Raw genomic sequence first — 21,170 nt, 5'->3', positions numbered from 1 at the left:
ATTGATAATACACCTATTAACAAGAAACTTAGAGGGCTCAGAAGGTAGTTGTTGGTACAAACCATGGAGGGCTTTGCATGTCTATCATAGACAGAGGATTTGTGGAGTCCCTTCATAGACATTTTATTACTCTTGAAGCATTATGAAGGCCAGATTTGTGAAGTACTAGGCTGGGTATGCAGAAGTTCAAGGAGAAAGAAACAGTGTTATATTATAGGTAAGATCAACAAGATAAATTAGAGGACAGGAGGAGACAGTGAGTAAGAGTCTCAAAGTAACTGGTATGATACATGAATCAGGTAGTCAATGTTAATAGCTGTACTCCTTTGGGAACTTGGGGTAATGTAGTAGCTAGCCAACTCTAGCCTAGCTGTAAATAACTTGGGAGATTTTATTAATCCTTTTACAGACAGAGAACTACACTGGAGAGAAGGAATGCATTTTATGCATTTAACAAATATTTATTAAGAGCCTAACACATGCAGATATTTTCCTGTCTGGATAAATCAGAAGGCTAAGAAGACAAAAATCTGTGTGTCCTTGATCTTACATTATAACTGGAGGAGAGATAAACTACATAGACTTGAAAGTATTAGGGAAGGAGTTAGGGAAAATTTGCAATTTTAAATAAGGTAGGTCCCTTTGAAAAGATAACATTTGTCTGTCTCAAAGATGCATTTTTAACCAAACCTTTTGTAGACATCAGGAAATCTTTATCTTAGCCCATAGCAGTTACAATTTTCTTGGAATTTCAGCCCTCTCTAAACATAGCATAAACACCCATTTTTATGGCTAAAAGGGAGGAGAGGGTAGAGATGGGATATATCAGCTCACTACTTCAGTCTTTGCCCTTTGTCCTGGAAGCCATCTCCATCTTTTCCATGTGACCTGCCATTTTCACAAGCTCTGGAGAGATCTGTCCTTACCATCTATCCTGGAACATGAGATCCCTCCATTATTTAGGGTAAGTAGGTACAAATAACCAGAATTATTTTGATCCCACATAATCAGTAGGAGGAGAGGAAAAAGCACAAAGGAAATGCTGAAACCCAGACTGTCACTCAGTATCCTGATTTAATACATAAGAAATGCAGGCAGAAGCTCACATATTGCTATACATCAGTACTGTGCAACAGAAGTCTCTGGCATAATGAAAGTGTTCTCTATCTGGGCTGCACAGTACAGTTGCCACTATTCATAGGTGTCTGTTGAGCATTTGAAATCTGGCCTGTGTGACTAAAGAACTACATTTTAATTTAAATGTATTTTAATTAATTAAAATTTTAATAGCTGCATGTGGCTAGTGGCTACTACATTGGCCAGTACAGCTTAAGCTCTTGTCACATGAGGAGTCCAGACTATTCTCCTAATCCTAATTGAAGCCACTGTAACATCATTTGCCATTTATGATGAAACTTGTCAGAGCTGAATTATACTTTTAGGCAACTAGAAGCATCTTTCAGCAGAAATCAGCTCTATAATTGGTCTTCCGGATTGAGCGCTAAGAGTGAATGGGCTCAATTGTGTCCCCCAATATATGCAACTGCTAGAAAGGAAGCCACATTTGCAGTTCTATTTACAGCAAAGTTGCACTCTCTACAGAACCCTGTTTAGGAGCAGACAGGTTCTTGGTCTTGCTTCTAGTGAGAACAAACTATGCCCCTTCTGGGGGTTCCTAGTCACCAAGTGTGAGGGATTTATCTGAATGGTTGAAAAGCAGAGTCTGTCTGTTCTTCCCCTGTTAAGTTGCCAAAGGCATCTCCCTATGCTTTCAATAGATTCCCCTACCTTCTTTTTCCTTTCTCCTCTTCCCCTAGGAGAGATAATTGGACTGTGTGATTTCCATTAAATGTAATGTACCACATGCAGATGAAACACAATAGCAAAATGCATTAAGATCGAATCCCTTGGAAAAAATGGCCTGGGTGTTTTTCCATTTGTTAAAATGAGCTACCAAATTATTTTTGTTTTTGCACAATTAAATGCAAAGCTTTCATTTACTCTTTTTAAGAGTTATTTGCATTTCATAGTCTTATGAACAAATAATCTTTTTTTAAAAAATAAGTGCAACATCACATTTTCTTTTTTTTGTATATATATATATATACACACACACACACACACACACACACATATAAAAATACATACACATTTTCACCTACTCACCAACAGACCACATAGTGGTGCTCTAAACCTGCTATAATCACACATAAGAGCTTCGCAGTTGTTAGATGAAAATCCAGTGAGCCTGATTGCAGTTAGAATCAACTGCAATGGACTACTGATAAATTTCTTTTAAAAATGTCTTCCTGAAATGGACTACTGATAAATTTATCTTAAAAATGTCTTCCAGCATTCATCACTTTGCAAGACAGATCCTTTGTATATACTCAAAAATGATGAATTGAGCAAATAACTCCAAAGGAGAAAGCCCTTTGAGGAAGCCCTGCCCCATCCAAAAATCTGTAATAATCATTTATTTTTCCTTCTATAACTAGCATTTTATAGGGGTTTAATTAATTTCATGCCACAGCTCAGTGGTTAGGTTTAGGAATCTCATGCTCTGGAAAAATGGCAAAGTGAATTCAATACTATCTATTTCAGGTTTCTTAGATAATCAACCTTTTGTCCCACCCTCAAACCATTTTAGCGACAGTTGTATTTGGTGGGGTATGAAACAGTTCAGAATATCAGGGTCAGAGTGTTCTAGTAACAAAATGTGGTATCAGGAGCTAAGTAATCTATTTGATTCTTTGAAGGTGCTTGGCTTTTACCAATTAGATGAAGGAAATATAAACAATGAAATTTGTAGCATAGCACACATATAAAAGTACAGTATGATAAAAACAGCACTGCTTTTTCAGACGATCTGAATTGCGGTGGAGACTACTTTATATGTCAAGGTAGTTTTTTTTTTTCATGACTTGCCTTAGCTATTATGACTATATCCCTGTGGGGTACTATAATTCACACGTAATTTAGTTTTGTTTATAATTGTGGAAGTATATGATTGAGAATGGCCACAGTAAACATGCCTCTTTCCGGAGAGTCAGGAAATTTATGGAAACTGTACACCAGTAAATATTGTACTTTGTGCCTTGGAAAAGCCTTTGTTTTATATTTTGCATATTTCCACATCAGATGGTCTACATATCAGTAGTTCATTGCCACATTACTGTGTAGCAATTAACAACAATCAGGTGGCTTTAAAAATAAGCATTTATTTATGTTGGGAATATGCAGGTATGCTGGGTGGCTCTTTGGTCTTAGCTAGATTTCATGAATCCAGTCTTGCTGGGCTCTTCTCTGCCTCTGTAGTTAGATACAAGTCAGCTGGCTGAAGGCAACTCTAGGATAGGACAGCTGATTTTTCTTCCACATGGTCTTATATCCTCCAGCCAACTTGTCCAGGCTTTGTTTCTGGCAGTAGCTGGCTTCCTCGAAAGGAAGAGAACAGATGCATGCAAGGCCTCTTAAAAGTGCAGGTCCTGAGATTGCGCCACTGCACTCCAGCCTAGGTGACAGAGCAAGACTCTGTTTCAAAAGGATAAAAAAATGTGCAGGTTCAGAACTTGCACCACTCTTCTGTCACATCGTATTCACTAGAGCAAGTCATAATCCAGCCCAGACTCAAGGGATGGAAAAATAGACTTCACCTCCTGATGGGAGGAGAATCAGAGTCATTTTGGCAATGAATCTACCATAACCTGTGTGCCCTCACAAAAGCAATAGAGAGAACTGGGCTCTAAAAATAAATTAATACCAAGCTTGTGACAGGTCTAACTTAGTATGAGATTCAAATTCTACCCATTGCTACCACAGCATTTGGGATACTTAAGAAAAAAAGACGAGTAATTTAAAGGAAAACAATATAAAACCTGACTTATTATATTGCTCACCTTGATTACTAAACTAAAGCAATTCATTTGTATCTGTACTGTATTTCATAATATCCACATGCTAGCTCAAAACCAGTAAAACTGGAGTATTATCCATTGAAGATAAAAATCTCTGTGATCAATTAAAACCATATAGTTATAATAATGACTATTATTTATGGTAAGGCCAAACCCAAAACAGAAAACCATTAAGCTAGAATATTTACAATGAGAACCCTCCTGAAGAAATTTTGAGAATCCTGCTGTATCAAACTTTATGTAACACAGTATGAGATTTCCATCATAACCTTTGTATACTAACTATGATAAATGGAATGATTTTAATACAGAACAAGGTTAATCTGTGTGGCAGGTGTTAGACCTATTTGCCAAGGTATAGCTTTTATTATTATTTTTATTGCCCTTCTGTTCTCAGCAAAAAACTACCAGAATTGTGACACAGGAGCAAAACCAAAACAGACATATATGGCTTTATCAAACCTTTGTTCTTATTATTAGATTACAATTATTTGTACACAAGCCGCTGGAGACTGGTTACAAATGTGAACTTCCACCTATTGGTTCTAATTGCTGGATGTCTAAAATAAAGGCCAACTCTAGGAAGATCCCTTTGGACATTGGTTTTCAAATGTGGAAAAAAGATTCCTGGTGGTTCTAATATTAACTAAGGCTGAGAGCCACACTTTAGGTAAATTTTAAAAGAGTACCATATTAATTTGATTCAAGGTTCAAGCGCATTCATGTACCTGCTGTCTTATTTTTATTTTTTTGTTTGTAACTACAATGTTTCTTGAATATCTAGACCACAAAATAAAAATACAATCGTCTTTATGTATAGATAATTGATCCTTTTACTTTTCTTCTAAATGCTTAGGTCCTTGGATTCAGATATATAAATATATTCAGTATCTAGGGTAACTTATGAATTCTTATGTGGGAAGAATTTAGAAAAATTTGCTCTCTGACAGCCCCCTTTCAAAAACATAATTAAAATAATACATGATGATTTGTAGGCCTGTGTAGACCTAGCCTGGCAGACATGAAGGTGGTGCAAGTTCTCGCTTATTCTTACTCAGTAGTCCTACAAAATCATGAAGAGGAAAAAAAAAAACAACCCAACAGCAACAGCAAAACCTTGCTTCTCAGCAACCTATGACAAAAGATGAAAAAAACTAGAAACCTAGAGGAAAAGTTTGCTTTTCTTTGTTTTGGTTTATTTAGAAAAGATCCACTTGCCTCGGCCTCCCAATGTGCTGGGATTATAGGCATGAGCCACTGCGCCTGACATAGAAAAGTTTACTTTGAAAAGATTCTCCTTTCTGTTTCAATATAAATGGGTAGGAAAGAGAGAAAAATAAGTAAGTATGTTAGAGCTTTATTGTCACTGTACAAAGTTATTTTATTGAATTTATTTTTATTTATTTATGTATTTATTTATTTTACTTTAAGTTCTGGGGTACATGTACAGATCATGAAGATTTGTTACATAGGTATACACGTGCCATGGTAGTGATTTGCTGCATCCATCACACCGTCATCTACATCAGGTATTTCTCCTAATGTTATCCCTCCCCAACACCCCCACCCCCTCCTATTCCTTTCCTAGCCCCCTCCCCCCAGGCCCCAGTGTGTGATGTTCCCCTCTCTGTGTCTGTGTGTTCTCATTGTTCAATACCCACTTATGAGTGAGAACATGCAGTGTTTGGTTTTCTGTTCTTGTGTCAGTTTGCTGAGAATGATGGTTTCCAGTTTTATCCATGTCTCTGCAAAGGACATGAACTCATCCTTTTTTATGGCTGCATAGTATTCCATGGTGTATATGTGCCACATTTTCTTTATCTAGTCTATCATTGATGGGCATTTGGGTTGGTTCCAAGTCTTTGCTATTATGAACAGTGCTGCAATAAACAAACGTGTGCATGTGTCTTTATATACCCAAATTATTTATTTATTTGTTTTTGAGACAAGGTCTTACTCTGTCACCTAGGCTGAAGTGCAGTGGTGTGATCATAGCTTACTGCAGCCTTGACCTCCCAGGCTCAAGTGATCCGCCCACCTTAACCTCCCAAGTTGCTGGGACTACAGATCACACCACCATGCCTAGCTAATTTTTTATTTCTTGTAGAGATGGGGTCTTGCCATGTTGCTCAGGCTCTTCCTGAACTTCTGGGCTCAAGAAATCCTCCCAATGAGGGCCTCCCAAAGTACTGGAATTACAGACCACTGCAACTAGCCTACTATACAAAATTATGAGATTGACAATCATGCTTAACTACACAGCAGGTCCCCAAGGCTGGGACCAACAGCCAGTTGGCAAGACCTCTAAAGGCAGCCTTTTACCTCCCAAGCAAATGGGAGGAGACTAACATCTGCCCTTCTAGTATGGTATTGGGTGAATTAGATGACACCTCATTGTCTAACAGATTTCTTCTTCAGACCTGTCAGGTACTATCCCAAGGTTGCTGTTTCTTCCCAATTACTGGCTGTTTCTGAGTTCTTCAATATATTGCTGCATATTAATGGAAATAGACATTAACCAAATAATTACTGTAGGCTGAAACCAAAACTGTGCCAGATATTTTTCATAAATTATTCATTCTTATAGCAGTCCTACAAAATGGTTGCTGTTATTATCCACCTCTTATTATCCAGATATAAAAAAATAATTAAAAAGATCAAATAACTTTCCCATGGTGATTTAACAACTCTTTCAGCTAGTTAATATATTAGGTGCCTTCACCTGTATTACTTTAAAGCATTATGCAAGATACCAGGTTGCAATTGGAAATTGAACTCCATTTACAATCAGAGAAAATGGTAGCTGATGTTTGTGACTTCTTAAATATGTTCTTTTGGCAGTGAATATGGTATAGATTTACAACACACACACACACAAATACACACACATGTATATGCACATACACACACATACACATACATCTAAAAGTCATTGAAGAAGGATATATTTTTCCCAGCACTCATTATTATGGGGTAAGGTTTTGTATGTAAAATCTACACAACTTAAAATTTTGATTAAAAAGTGTACCTCTTTCTCTCTTTCATGTTGTGCATGTGTATGCACACACACACACAATTATACCACCTCTGCCTTTCAGTTTATTACTTTCCTCCCTATAACTAGAAAAGTTAAGTGAAACTGCTTTTATACACATTTTCAAACTCTCCATTATCTTTATTCTGTTCAGTAACATGATGTATTTCTTCAGGTGAACTCTGTTCCTTTTACTGTCTTTGACTTTCAGAACTTGGAAGTTTGAGAGAAGTTGCTTTAGATATATAATATAAAACTTCAAAGTGTATTTCTAGACTTATGAATACTGAAGAAGTTTGGGTAATTAATTTGGTTTAGTTTCTTCTTTTTCTCTTTAAACAAAACTGGTCCCCAGTAAAATGATCTTTCTCTGTCTTCCTCATAGTTCCAATACACGAAGGAATTCTTTTCAGTGAATCATACTTTTTCTCAGTTTTAAGAAAGGCTCTTGTTTTTGGATCTCCCTTGTGGTTTCACTTTGGCCAACTTAAATGGCCTACCATGCTAAGTTGGACCTCCTAGAACAGAATTTCCTCAGTAAGCTGTACTCACTGAAATTTGGATGTGTTTGCAAAATAACAAATGTGTATTTTTGAAGCCAATTTTTGAAAGGTCAATACATTGCATTTTCAAAATCTGGACTACGTTTTTGTTTCTACACTCTTGTTCTGGCACATTTAGTTATTTGTAAGGATAAACAAAAGAGTTTAGCCATCTCCTTTGTTAAATTTTATATATATGTGTGTGTTTGTGTGTGTGTATGTGTATATGTGTGTGTGTATGTAAATATGCCAAGATATATCTAAAATGCAGTACAGAAACCTTTAGAAGGAAAAACATCAAACCTAATTGTTCAATAGCCAACCTTTATTTACAGTTGGCATACAACTAGCCTGTGCTAGTGAGCAATTATTTGATATGCATAATTTGGTGGAGCAGGAAATAGGCTTATTATCTATGAACAGCTGTTGGATTGGCTACATATTATGCCAAGTTTGGTTCTCTTCAATGATCAGACTATAGTTCCTCTATTGTACCAAGATCTATTAGATAAAAGTTATTATATCAATATGCATCATTTGGTGCAACAGAAATTAAGCCACTGTATTAGAACATTTTCTTATGATCAATGTTCCTCAATTTACCTCGACATTTAATTTCAATAAATGTCTAGTTTTACCTTGGCATTTATCTAGCAACAGGAAACTACTGTCTTATGACAATGTTCTAGCACAATGACATCATCTCTTATACATATATTTTTAAAAATATTTGCAATAATAAGGAATATATTAGGAATAAGCAAACATTAAATGAAATAGCTGGGTAAATGATATTATTAAGATTAATGTTTAGCAAAATAAAAACAAAACACAAAATACATTGTGAAATTTATATCAAGAATTTTGCCCAAATTGCTCCCAACATCTCTTATTTAGGTCAAATATTTTCTCGTATTCCTCCTCCTTTTTGTTTTTCTCTTGGCCACCATCAATGAGAGCGGTGCAATTTTGATGAAAATCTTCAAATAATTAAGGATGAGATCCTGAGAACTTATGTCTCATCTCATGGTAGATACATTGTACAGGAATTTAAACACACATAAATATTTATCTATTCTTTGGGGAAAAGATCAATAATTGGCTTGTTTTGAGTGGGCAAATATATAATAGCTTTAGGAGTCAGTCAGCTGGAAGGGGGACCTGAGCCTCTGCTCATGTGCAGGGAGGCCTAGAGGCTGTTGATTGTAGGATTACTGTTGCTTGTTCCATACCCCTAACCAATTTTGTCTTTATTTTCTTCTTCTTCTACTAATTCTATTTGATATATTATCTTCTTTGAGGATGATAGCTTTACTTTAGCATTAACACAGTGTATGCACAGTGGATATGTGATATTTGTGTTCTCAAATAACTAACCCAACTTAGAGGACTAGGTAATAGATTCTAAGGAGATGTGTATGATAATACATAAATCCACTATTGTTAGTTAGCTGTGAAATTTCTGAACAAGGCACTGCAACTCTTTGGGCTTCATTTTCCTGATCCATTTCCTCAAACTGGAGAGCACTAGTATATTTGATATCTAAAGTCTTTACAATGTTATCACTCTATGAGTATGTGGCTCGCTTCCATAAAGCACTAAAATACCAAAATTATACTGAGTCAATAACACTGACATTCTGACATAGTAAGTTGTTATTTGAAGGACCTTTCTTGCATCTTTTCAAATATAAATCTGTGTATTTACTCATGTAGAGCTGCTATAGAGGTCAGACTAAAGTATTGTTGCTATCCCAAGGTTTTGTTTTTCATTTTTCATGTAAATCAACTATCTAAAATTATTCTATATAACACTTGTATATGTTTATACAAGTGTATTGTATATAACACTTGTATATAATTATTGTATATGCTTGAAGGGTCATAGTCCATGTTTAGATGATCAGGTTGCTGTACTCTATATCTTATGAATTTGATAGCTAGGCATGTTTCCTTTTGACTAACAACTTATTTTTATAGAGAACTGGAACTGCATGTATGAGAATAGAATAAAACCCAGGGTTTTTGAAACCATCTCATTTTTCATGTAGATGCTCAATCATTGCTGTTGGGTGAGGTAATCTGCCAAGTTAAAATAACAGTGCAAGTAATATTGATGGGCCTATAATATGATTAATATCACTCAAGGTATTAGGACATCATAAAATAAAGAGAAAAAAAGCACCTAGAGTAGAGCCAGTTTTTTCACACGTATTCCTTTTAGAGGACTACTCTTTGAACCTTAGGCTTCTTTGATTAGATGGGAGTCATATACCAGATGTCTTGCCTATGATTCATTAATACATAACTTGAGATGAAATGTTACTGGAGCCAGTGAAATTAATGAAGAGAAGTTTTTCTTTCTTAAATAGAGGACTTTGGTTAATTAAGAAGCATTTCTATAGGAGTTACTGTTTTAAAATTTTTTTAAAAAGATTCTTAAGTGATGAAGGTAAGTTAAGCAGAGTGAATATCATTAATTCTCATTTTGTTAAGACAAAATAATGCATCACTTTTGAATTCCTGTTTCCAGCATACATAATTCCATTGTATTTATGTAATCAAACATACCAAATGACATACCTTTATAGTTTCATGATTTATCTTAGATATAAAAACAGAGTATAATAATGACAAAGACCAAGATAGTGTTTAATTATAGAAGACTGAATTTACTCTAATTTCAGCCTCGTTCTATATGTTTGATCATAACCAACAGAACAATTTTTAGAAAATAATTCTGTGGCTAATGACTTCGTAGGAAATTTAAGGTGAATCACCTAATAGCTTCATTAGCTCAAATCACTGGCTAAAGCCACATGCAGATCCTAAGGCTTATAGTACTTTACCCATTAATCTCAAAAGCTGTCACAGTCTCCCATATCCCCCTAAATACAGTTTTAAATATAATTTGGTTTATTATTTTAGGTAACTTGATAACTTTGTAACCACCATCGAATCAATAATTATTTCTTTTGATTGAGCAGTGTTGTTAAGTTCAAAGGAAGAAACTAGCCACTGTGTTCACCTACTAGGTAGATTGTGATGTGGTGTGTGATCATCCAGGATCTCAGGCTGCTGAGAGAAGAGCACAGGCAAACTGCTAGTATACAATTTAGTTCTACTTGACTCCATTTGTCAAATACTTAAATTTATTATTTTATTTGTAATATTATATTTATTTATATAAAATATATTTTTTATTAACAAAATATTTATTTGGTTTCCAGGCCTGTAAGAGATAGAAATATATGTAAATTCTACAGCATAATTTCTAATAATCTATAATAAGGGAGGATATGATGAGTCTACATACAAAATAATAATTCAAAGTAAAATATAAATGCTATAAGAGCAATTAAAAAATCAACCTAGAATTGAAAGGAGAGAATCATGCCTTTTAGTTGGACAGGTCAGAGATATTTCAAGGACTAATAGGATGTGATAGGCAAAAATGGGGGAACATTAGGAATGGCAAAAGTGGTGTGAATCATGTGGGCAGTTGGGTTGTAATTTTGGTTTGACAATAGTCTAGAGCAGAGGTCAACTAACATTTTTTAATAAAGGCCCAGATAGTAAATATTTTAGAATTTGTGGAGCATATGATCTGTTTCATAACTACTAAGCTCTACTTGTATAGTATGAAAATAGTCATAGTCAGTGTGTATAAATAATAGTGTACATATTAGTAGTAAACACAGACAATTGTATAGAAGGGTACATTTGAAGCTAACTCACATAAATGAGTGAGTATGGCTGCATTCTAATAAAACTTTATTTATAAAAATAGTGGCCGTATAGCCTACCCTGTGGAGTAGGCTTAGTTGCCTAACTCCTGGTTGGAGGCTCAAAATATGAATCAGTGGGAAAGAAAATAATTTGGGCTATATTTTTAAGAGTCTTGAATATCCCATTGAGGACTTCATGTTTCAGTCAGGGGTAAATAGAGAGCTATTGTTACTTACTGAGCAACAGAATTTTAAAAAATCATAGCTAACATTTATTTCCTGCTTATTATATATCAAATACCATGATATGTACTTTCTGAAAATGGAATTTGAGATAAGTTGGCTGGCTAGTGGGGGGGATTCCTTTTGAGTTGACATCTTTATAAGTACCCTTCATTACATCATGCAGCATGAGCAAAAGGCTTATACACTGGAACTGAAGGCCATCTCTAAAACTGCTCAACGAATCTTGTAGTTCATTAATACAAAACAAATAAATGAGCATTTATGATAATGTTATTATATGCTAGAGAATGTAGTAGAATAAATACAGAAATGAATAAGGCATAGGTCATGTTTCTGTGGAGCTTACAGTCTAGGAGAACATAAAAATATGTAAATAAATAATTATAATATTAAGTGGCATAGAGCAGGATGTACCAATTGAAACTGTACTAATCCTAAGAGAAAAGCATTATAGAAGGGGTAATATTTAAGATGGGTATTTGAGAATATTTAAGCATACATCTCCAGAGAACAGTGACAGTATTCCAGGAGAGTGTACAAAAACATCAAGTTTCAGAGTAGCTTAAACATGGCTACTCCTTCAGCGTAACTGTCTGAACTTTAAAGATTTTTAACTAGGCATAAAGTTGTTAACTAGATAACTAAAAAGAAAAAAAAAGAGCAGTAACACATTACAGAGACAGTAATTGTAGGAATAAGGACTCGATAAACAATGGAAAGAAACTGGAATTATTAAAACCTAGAAGTCTGGAGAAGTTGCCTGTGGGGCTGAGACTCAGGTATCTGAGGAAGGAGTGAGCAAAATCATTGATTCTGGTATCTCTGAGAGGCCCACTGGGAGGCTGGTTCTGTAAGTGGTAGAAAAATTGCAATCAGAATTCAGCTAATTTTATGAAAAAATAATGCCACTTCTGGGGCAAAGAAGCATTGCTAGGGTGATGCTTACAGGAACAGGAAGCAAATAGGAAGTAAACAAGAAGCACACAGGAAACGAACAGGAAAAAGTAATTTCTTTCTTCCTTCTCTAGTTTTGAAGCCCCCATCCATTGCCCCCTATTGGCTGAATTTAACAGGGAGACACTGGTAACCCAGAAATGCTATTTGCAGAATCCCAGTCTCAGCATCGCAAAGCTGAGTAAGTAGAAGGGTGGGTTTGGAATTAAGAGTCAAAGACTTAATAACTGGCACCTTCAGTATGTCTAAGACATAAATTATGTATTAGAAAATTAGGCAGAATATGTAGTTTGATACCAGGTGAAGGGTCTGGATTTTGTCCTATAGGCAATTTTGTCCAAAAGTCACACTGCAGTAGATAGGAGAATTAATATACAGCATCATCCTGGTTTTATACCACAGTGTATTCTCAGTCCTGGCACAAGCTTGCCTAGTGTTTCTGTCTTCAGAATGATTTGGTGATAGTAAGAAGTGTTTTGTATGTCCTTAAACAGCTACCAATAATAAGTAATGCCAAGGCTTGGCGTAACAATGGCTTACTCATATGTTTTGGAGCCATTAGTGACTATAGTATTAAATTTGTTTTTACTAAAGAGTGAGATCCAATGCTGACTCACTGACATACATGCACAACGTTTCTTCCCAATCCAGCACTTGTTCTTCTATTTGTAAATCAAAGCTATTTTTAGTTTAGCAGTGTTTTAGAAAATTGAACTTAACATTCTCTCTGCAGGGAGCTCAAAGCTCAGGTTAGGGTGTGCTTTTTCTATACCAGACAGATGAATTATAAGAACAAAGGGCAGGAGAGGTGAGCAAGCCATGGCAGGACAGTGCAGCAGAATGGAGATATATGGTTAGTGAGTGTCCAAAAACATTTGCACTTTCTCTTGTCTTCTCCAGAAATCATATACTGGCCCAAGAAAGACTAAAAAGGTCTTAAAAGAGTTAAGAATTGAGGGGAATTTGAAGGAGATCTGTTCTACATAATTCAGTGGACAGTGATAAATCCCATTCTCACTCATTAACTTGATTTTTTTAATACCTTGAGGACTTTGTATAATTTTAGTAGGGACATTTAAAATGTGAAGGGCTAGAGAAAGATTGAAAGTAGTAAGTAAATTCAGAATTGTTAACAGAGAGTTACTGATGGTCTTTATTAGTCTCAAATGTTTGCCCCATTCTCTTCTGTGACAAATCTTCTGAAATAATTACTAATGCTTCCAAATAACTTTAAAAGACTAAAAAGTTCTGAAGCAAAATGATTTTTTCAGTATGGAATATTTTTCTATGTCCAATGTGTCATCATTTAATAGACTTGATATTAATAAATTATTGCAATAGAATCTAATAACAGTGGATTCCTATGTGACAAGAGCAAATTTTCATTGAAAGTGAGAACATATATTATAATCAGAGACAGGGTGCTTGAATTGAAGATCACCACTCTATTAGAATAAAAAATAATGAAAATGATATTTGAAAAGAAAAACATGTCAAGTAGAGGCATGCTATAAAGTATAGACTAACTTTTAAAATTTTTGTATTAACTCTTCATGCTATTCTACTGGGGAGTTAATACACTAACATTTAGCCCTAAAATATGTGCCAAAGCTTTTACATGACATATCTTGAAATCACAAGTAATTTGGCTTGCCTTGATTTGAAACCTACACTGTGCCTATAAACAAATAGCAAAGTTCATAAACCCTAATTAAAAAAAACAGCTAATAAAGGAACCACAATATTAAGCTACAGTATGAGGAGTGGGGTGTATTAGTTCATTCTTACACTGCTAAAGAAATACCCAGGACTAGGTGATTTATAAAGAAAGGAGGTTTAATTTGCTCACAGTTCTGCAGGCTGTACAGGAAGCATGATGCTGGCATCTGCTCAGCTTCGGGGAAGGCTTCAGGAAAATCTTTAATCATGACAGAAGGTGAAAGGGTAGCAGGCATGTCTTACATGGCCACAGCAGAAGAAAGCGGGGGGAAGGGCTACACACTTTTAAACAACCAGGTCTTGTGAGAACTCTATCATGAGAACAGCACTAGGGGGATGGTACTAAACCATTAGAAACCACCCTCATGATCCAATCACCTCCCACCAGGCCCCACATCCAGCATTAGGGATTGCATTTCAACATGAGAGTTGGATGGGGACACAGATCCAAATCATATCAAGTAGGTAAGAGACATCAGTGGCCTCTGGAATTGAGTAAGCAAATCAGAAGCAGTGTAGCTGAAGCTGAGAAGGTATTCATCCATAATGGTGATAACCTCCTTCAGAGTCAAAGCCAGGACCAGATGCGGATAGTGAAGCAGAGGCTTCTAGGAAACTTCAAAAGGCATTGGGTGGCAGGACTGGAACATTTGTGACCTAGCGAGACTGCATCTCTATGAGGGCCTCACAGCTGTTTCAGTATAAGCATCCCCATTTCTGGGGTCATTTCCTTGGGCTTACAGCTGGACAGTGTGAGAAACTGCATTCTCCAGTTCACCAGTATTAGTTACATATCCCGGGTAGCAAGACTGCTTAAATAATTGCTGGCACCATGGCAACCTGAAAATGTGGGGCTCCTTGTTCAAAATGATTAAGAATGCCAAGATGATGACCACAAAGCATTAATCCAAGCATGGAGTCCTTCTAAGCGTGGAGCCCTATGCAACTGCAGGGGTGACATGCTCATGAAGCTGTCCCTAATGAGGATGAAGTTAGGATTTATTCATTAATTTCATTAATCCACTCATTTTAGAAGCAAATATTGAGCATCTGTTATGTTATGGCATTGTGATAAGTGCCAGAGATATGGCAGGGAACAAAACAGAGAAGTGCTCTGCTGTTATAAAATTTATATTTTGTTTCTGTGATTTGGAGTCATGTTGCAGAAGTCTTAAGACCACTACAGTCAACACAGGTCAAATACATATGGCATTATTATGGATGTGAACAATACTGTCTGTTTCAACATTTATTTCTCTACATGCATCCTAAAATCTGTCATCCTAAGAACAAAAGAAAAATTCCAAACCATGCCTCATTTTTTGAGACTATATACCTTTACTTACCCTTTAGATATCTGATCATAGGTTCCTTTGTCCATCAAAATCCCTTCTACATCTTAGAATAAGAAAGGTAACACATTCATGTGGTTTTAGTTTTCAGGTCCCTAAGAGTATTTACTTAGTTGATTAACCAATAGAGATTTTCTGAGTATTTGCCCTGTGTCTGGCACATGGTTAGCTACTGTGGGGGCTACTCGGCTAGCGTAAAATCTTTTATGAGACTAGATAGAACCCCCAAAGGGGCAACATTTAGATGCAGGAATACCCTTATTGGGCACTGACCCTGTACTGAGCTTAGTCATAAATACTGTCACCTTATATTCACATATTCAATCTTCATTTCAGTGAGGTAATTCTTATTACTAAAGATTAGGGAGAAAAATAACTTTCTCAAGGTCACACAACTACTAAGTATCAAAGTAAGTGGCATATACTTAAATGCTAGGTGGAACATCTTTTGAACTAGCTTCATTGGGAACGTTCTCATGAATGATGTGCCAGGATACTTCCCTGAATGATATTTCCTGGCCCAGTCCCCTTTATCTGAGAGTGGCCCTTGTCCTTCCCATGTGGCCCTAAGACGATGCTTGTAGTAGGAGACTCTATGTACCCTTCCATGACCTCAGTTGTTTGAACTAAATGTATGTGTCAAATTCAACCTGGTTCCATTAGAGTGTTTCTCTTGGGAAACTGAAACCTGGACTCAATTTAATTAGCCTTTGTTGTCTGGAAAGTAATATAAACAAGGTCTAGGGCTTCCTTGTTTGCTTTGTGCATTTGGAAGCAGAAAAGCTAGTCTAGGGTAGAGACAGAGAAGAGCGGGAAAATGGAACCTTGTTTAGACAGAAAGAAAGGGAGAAAGAGGAAGAGACAGATAGACAAACATAGGTGCACACACAGAGAGAAAAGCATAGAAACAGACACAAGAGAGAAACGTACAGCCTCTCATCCAGGCACAGAGAGATTGAGACAGACACTGAGAGACAAAATAAAAAAACACAGAAGGAGGAAAAAGAGAGGGAGCAAACAGGTCAGGAGCTGGATGTGGAGGGGAGAGAGAGAACAGAAAAGCAGAAGTGATGTTTTCACTGATACAGCCCCTATGAGACTCTACTGTCAACTATCTGTACAATGAAGAGTACAAGATTCTAATATGCAACCAAGGAATTGTTTCTTTCCATACCCACTTAACACCACAACCCATTGTCCCTACTTTACAATCTTTTCAATTCCTTTTACATTAATGATGGAGCAGTGAATTTTTTTCCTCCTTCCATACTTTTTTTTTTTCCTGTTCCTATATAAACCTGCACAGCTGGTATTTATTTCAGTTTCCTTTTATAGCTTGAAAAACATTTAGGCATGTTTACCACATGTGGGAATCTGGAGGCAGTTTATGTATACATACATATTGACATATTTTTTTTTTGAACCTGGTTTATAATAAACACATTGATTTAATTTTTAAAGTATTGGCTGATTAATAGACTATAGCAATTTGAAATAACTTATTTCTTTCCATCAGGCTCTTTCTGCTTCCAGTTCCCAGTCCTTGAAAACCAATGCTGTTTTTTTGAAAGTAATATTTAGGAAGATGTGATTATGAAATCAAATGTGGAATATCTCTGCAAACTCTTTAGTTTCTATGGAAATAACTAAGTAAAATGTAATTCCCTTATCAGGCACTAAAAACTTAAAATGATTTGTGTTAAATTGACAAATGCAGTAGTGGATGCCTCTTATCAGAGGGGAGCATCATCTAGTTTGTTGTTCTGTTATTGCAATCTCTCTGCTTTGCATTAAGAGTACATTCCCTCAGATACAAGGAATAGAGTTCTTTGTCAGTTGGGAGTGGCACACGACACTTCATGGCAAGGAGTATGGGAAGCATTTGCATGGCTCTGTATCTAGTAGAATATTGCAAGTGCGGTTTTCTTTAACACCTAGAGATGGATCAGTGTGGATCTCAGAACAGTGGTGGGAGTGGAGACTGTACTTTTGGCACCATCGTGTGCCTTTTGTGGGAACTCCATGTTTACTTCTTGCTTGATGAAACCCATCACGTCATTGTTGAAAATGCTCTGCTCTGGTCTAGGGGCCTGCATATAAAAAGCATATTGTCAAAAGTTTTCAGAAGCATCCAGTTAAAGGACTAAATGCTTACAGAAAAGCAAGCAGGCCATCAACTCTACAGGGAACCAAACGGTATTGCTGTGGCTGAGAGGAAACCCTAGAAGTCAAGCTGTCACATCTTGAAATAGACTGAAATTACTGGCTGTTGGTAATCACACCAAAGTCAGGTGAACTTTGGAGTAGGTAATCAAAGGATAAATCCAAATAGCTCCAAAGAGATATGGAGAAAAGAAATATTACGTACAACTTTGATGTACAGATTCAAGAGTCTCAAAATAGTTTTTTGCATGTAATCCCAAAGAGCCCTTTTGGTGCCATTATTGTCTATGTTGTGCTATAGTCTGAATTTCAAGAGTCAACAATGATTTGGATAACTTTGAACATACATAAATATGTTTCTGTATGTGTACATGTGCACAGAAAGGGATTCCAGAAAGCTATAATTACACTAAAAATATTGCAGTGTTTGTTTCTTGGTAATAATATAAAAATGATTTTTTTATTTGGGATCTGTTTCATTTCTACCAAATACTATGTTTTTAGTGTTTGTCTTTCCTTCTTTGTAATAATTACAACCAGCATATTTTAGAATAAAAACCAGTTTGCTAAATTATATCTGCCTTCCCAATTGATATGAAATATTCATTTAAAGTATTGTTCAGAATCCACCTGTTTCTAGAAATTTTTTTCTTCTCCTTTTTGACATCAAACAGATGGTTTCACCATACTTTGGAGGAAACAGAAGCATAAATGAAACAAAAAATTTTTTTTTAGGGGGAAAAAAAAGGGAAGAAAGAAAGAGAGAAAGAAAGAAAAAGAATGAAGAAGAGGAAGAAAAAGGAAGAGAAAGAGGGAGAGAGAATGGTAGTATTGCTTTATTGCCTAGGCTAGAATGCAGTCTAAAAATGGGAATTGAAAACCTCTTTTATGCCAATAATTGTGCTTAACAATGGAGACAGTAAGGAATAAGGGAAGAAAATAACAAACAAGCAGCCAACCAATATTTCATTTAAACCTATGAAATGCTATGCAATTATTGAGGAGTGATTTACTTCCAGTTATGTAGTCACTTTTGGAATAGGTGTGATATGGTACTGATAAAAATGTATGTTTTGTGTATTTGAAGTGGAGAGTTTTATAAATGTTTATTAAGTTTACATTGTTCTGGGTCTGAGTTCAAGTCCTGGCTGTCCTTGTTAATATTCTATCTCGTTGATCAGTCTAATATTGACAATGTGATGTTACAGTCTCCCACTATTATTGTGTGGGAGGCTAAATCTCTTTATAAGTCATTAAGAACTTGTCTTATGTATCTGGGTGCTCCTGTATTGGATGTGTGTATATATAGAATCATTAGCTCTCTTGTTGCATTGATCCTTTTACCATTATGTAATGTCCTTCTTTGCCTCTTTTGATCTTTGTTGCTTTAAAGTCTATTTTATCAGAGGTGAGAATTGCAACTCCTGCTTTTTATTTATTTATTTATTTTTGCTTTCCTTTTGGTTGGTAAATCTTCCTCTGTCCCTTTGTTTTGAGTCTTTGTGTGTCGTTGCATGTGAGATGGGTCTGGATACAGCATACCGATGGGTTTTGGCTTTTTATCCAGTTAATAATATATATGAGTTTAATACTGCCATTTGATGCTAGCTGGCTGTTTTGCCCATTAGTTGATGTAAGTTCTTCATTATGTTAATGCTGTTTACTTTTTGATATATTTTTGGAATATTTTTGGAAAGGCTGATACTGGTTGTTCCTTTATATGTGTAGTGCTTCTTTCAGAAGCTCTTGTAAAGCAGGTCTGGTGATGGTGAAATCTCTAAGTACTTGCTTGTTCGCAAAAGATTTTATTTTTCCTTCGCTTGTGAAGCTTAGTTTGGCTGGATATGAAATTCTGGGTTGAAAGTTCTTTTCTTTAAGGATGTTGAATATTGGTCCCCACTCTTTTCTGGCTTGTAGGGTTTCTGCTGAGAGATCTGCTGTAAGTCTGATAGGTTTCCCTTTGTGGGTAACCTGACCTTTCTCTCTGGCTGCTCTTAGTATTTTCTCCTTCACTTCAACCCTAATGAATCTGACGATTATGTGCCTTGGGGTTGGTCTTCTTGAGGAATATCTTTGTGGTGTTCTCTGTATTACCTGGAGTTGAATATTGTTCTGCCTTACTAGGTTGGGAAAGTTTTCCTGAATAATATCCTGAAGAGTATTTTCCAACTTGGATTCATTCTCTTCGTCACATTCAGGTATACCTATCAAATGTAGATTAGGTCTTTTCACATAGTCCCATATTTCTTGGATACTTTGCTCCTTCCTTTTTATCCTTTTTTCTCTAATCTTGACTTCTCGTTTTATTTCATTAAGTTGGTCTTCGACCTCTGATATCCTTTCTTCTGCTTGATCAATTCGACTGTTAAAACTTGTGCATACTTCACGAAGTTCTCGTGTTGTGTTTTTTAGCTCCATTAATTCACTTATATTCCTCTCTAAATTGTCTATTCTTGTTAGGATTTCGTCAAACTTTTTTTAAAAGTTCATAGTTTCTTTGCATTGGGTTAGAACAATTTCTTTTAATTCACAGAAGTTTCTTATCATCCACCTTCTGAAGCCTACTTCTGTTAATGGAACACACTCATTCTCCATCAGGCCTTGTTCCATTGCTGATGAGAAACTGTGATCCCCTGTAGAGGGAGAAGCATTCTGATTTTGAGTATTCTCAGCCTTTTTATGCTGGTTTCTTCCCATCATTGTAAATTTATCCACCTGTCGTCTTTGTGATTACTGACTTTCAAATTAGGTCTCTGAGTGGACGTCCAACTTGTTGATTCCCAGCGCCGAAATCTGAGCAATCCACTGTGCCGGCCAAAACAGCGGTGTTAAGATTGATGGTGCTTTTCTGCCCGGGAATCTCTAGTCTACCTCCCTTCTTGAGTCCGTCCTTCAATCAGCTGAATAGGTGACTCTATCTTCCCAGAGCTCCAAACAACATCGGCCAAAAGGCGACCCAGTCCTGCTCACTCTGCACCAAGAACTGCCACGCCGAGGCACCGGCAAAACTGCCACACTGGCCACAAGAGTTGCACTGGCGACCTATGGGGCTCCTCCACTGGGAATCTCCTGGTCCATGAGCAACAAAAATTCTTCTCAAAGTGTGGTGTCCTCTCATTCTCTGCACTTTCACTGAGAGCTACAATCCCAAGCTGCTAGTGATCAGCCATCTTGGATCTCTCTTGAAACCAAAATTTTTAAAGTTAGATGTGAGGAAGAAAGGGAAAGCTCCACTGATTAGATAAAGCCCACTCAAATCACTTTTACAGGAATCTGCAAATATTGCAATTAACAATTGTTAAAAGTTGAGCAGGACTTAGTTTTCATCGTGTGGCAACCTCATAATTCACTTCCTGCCTCCATAACTTTACATATGTTCTCTCTATCCAAAATTCTCATCCCACTCAATTGCTCTGTTAACTTTTATTCACTTACAAAACCCATATCAATTGCTACTTCCTCTCTGAAACCTTTCCTGAGCTCTCTAAAGTGAGAGTCACTCTCCTCTGGGATCA

The sequence above is a fragment of the Aotus nancymaae genome, unplaced genomic scaffold (genome assembly GCF_030222135.1).
Source record: "Aotus nancymaae isolate 86718 unplaced genomic scaffold, 86718_ANA_hifiasm-v0.15.2.pri h1tg000011l, whole genome shotgun sequence".
Taxonomy (NCBI): Eukaryota; Metazoa; Chordata; class Mammalia; order Primates; family Aotidae; genus Aotus; species Aotus nancymaae.
The sequence above is the reverse complement of the archived record's forward strand: the minus strand, read 5'-3'. Positions refer to the sequence as shown.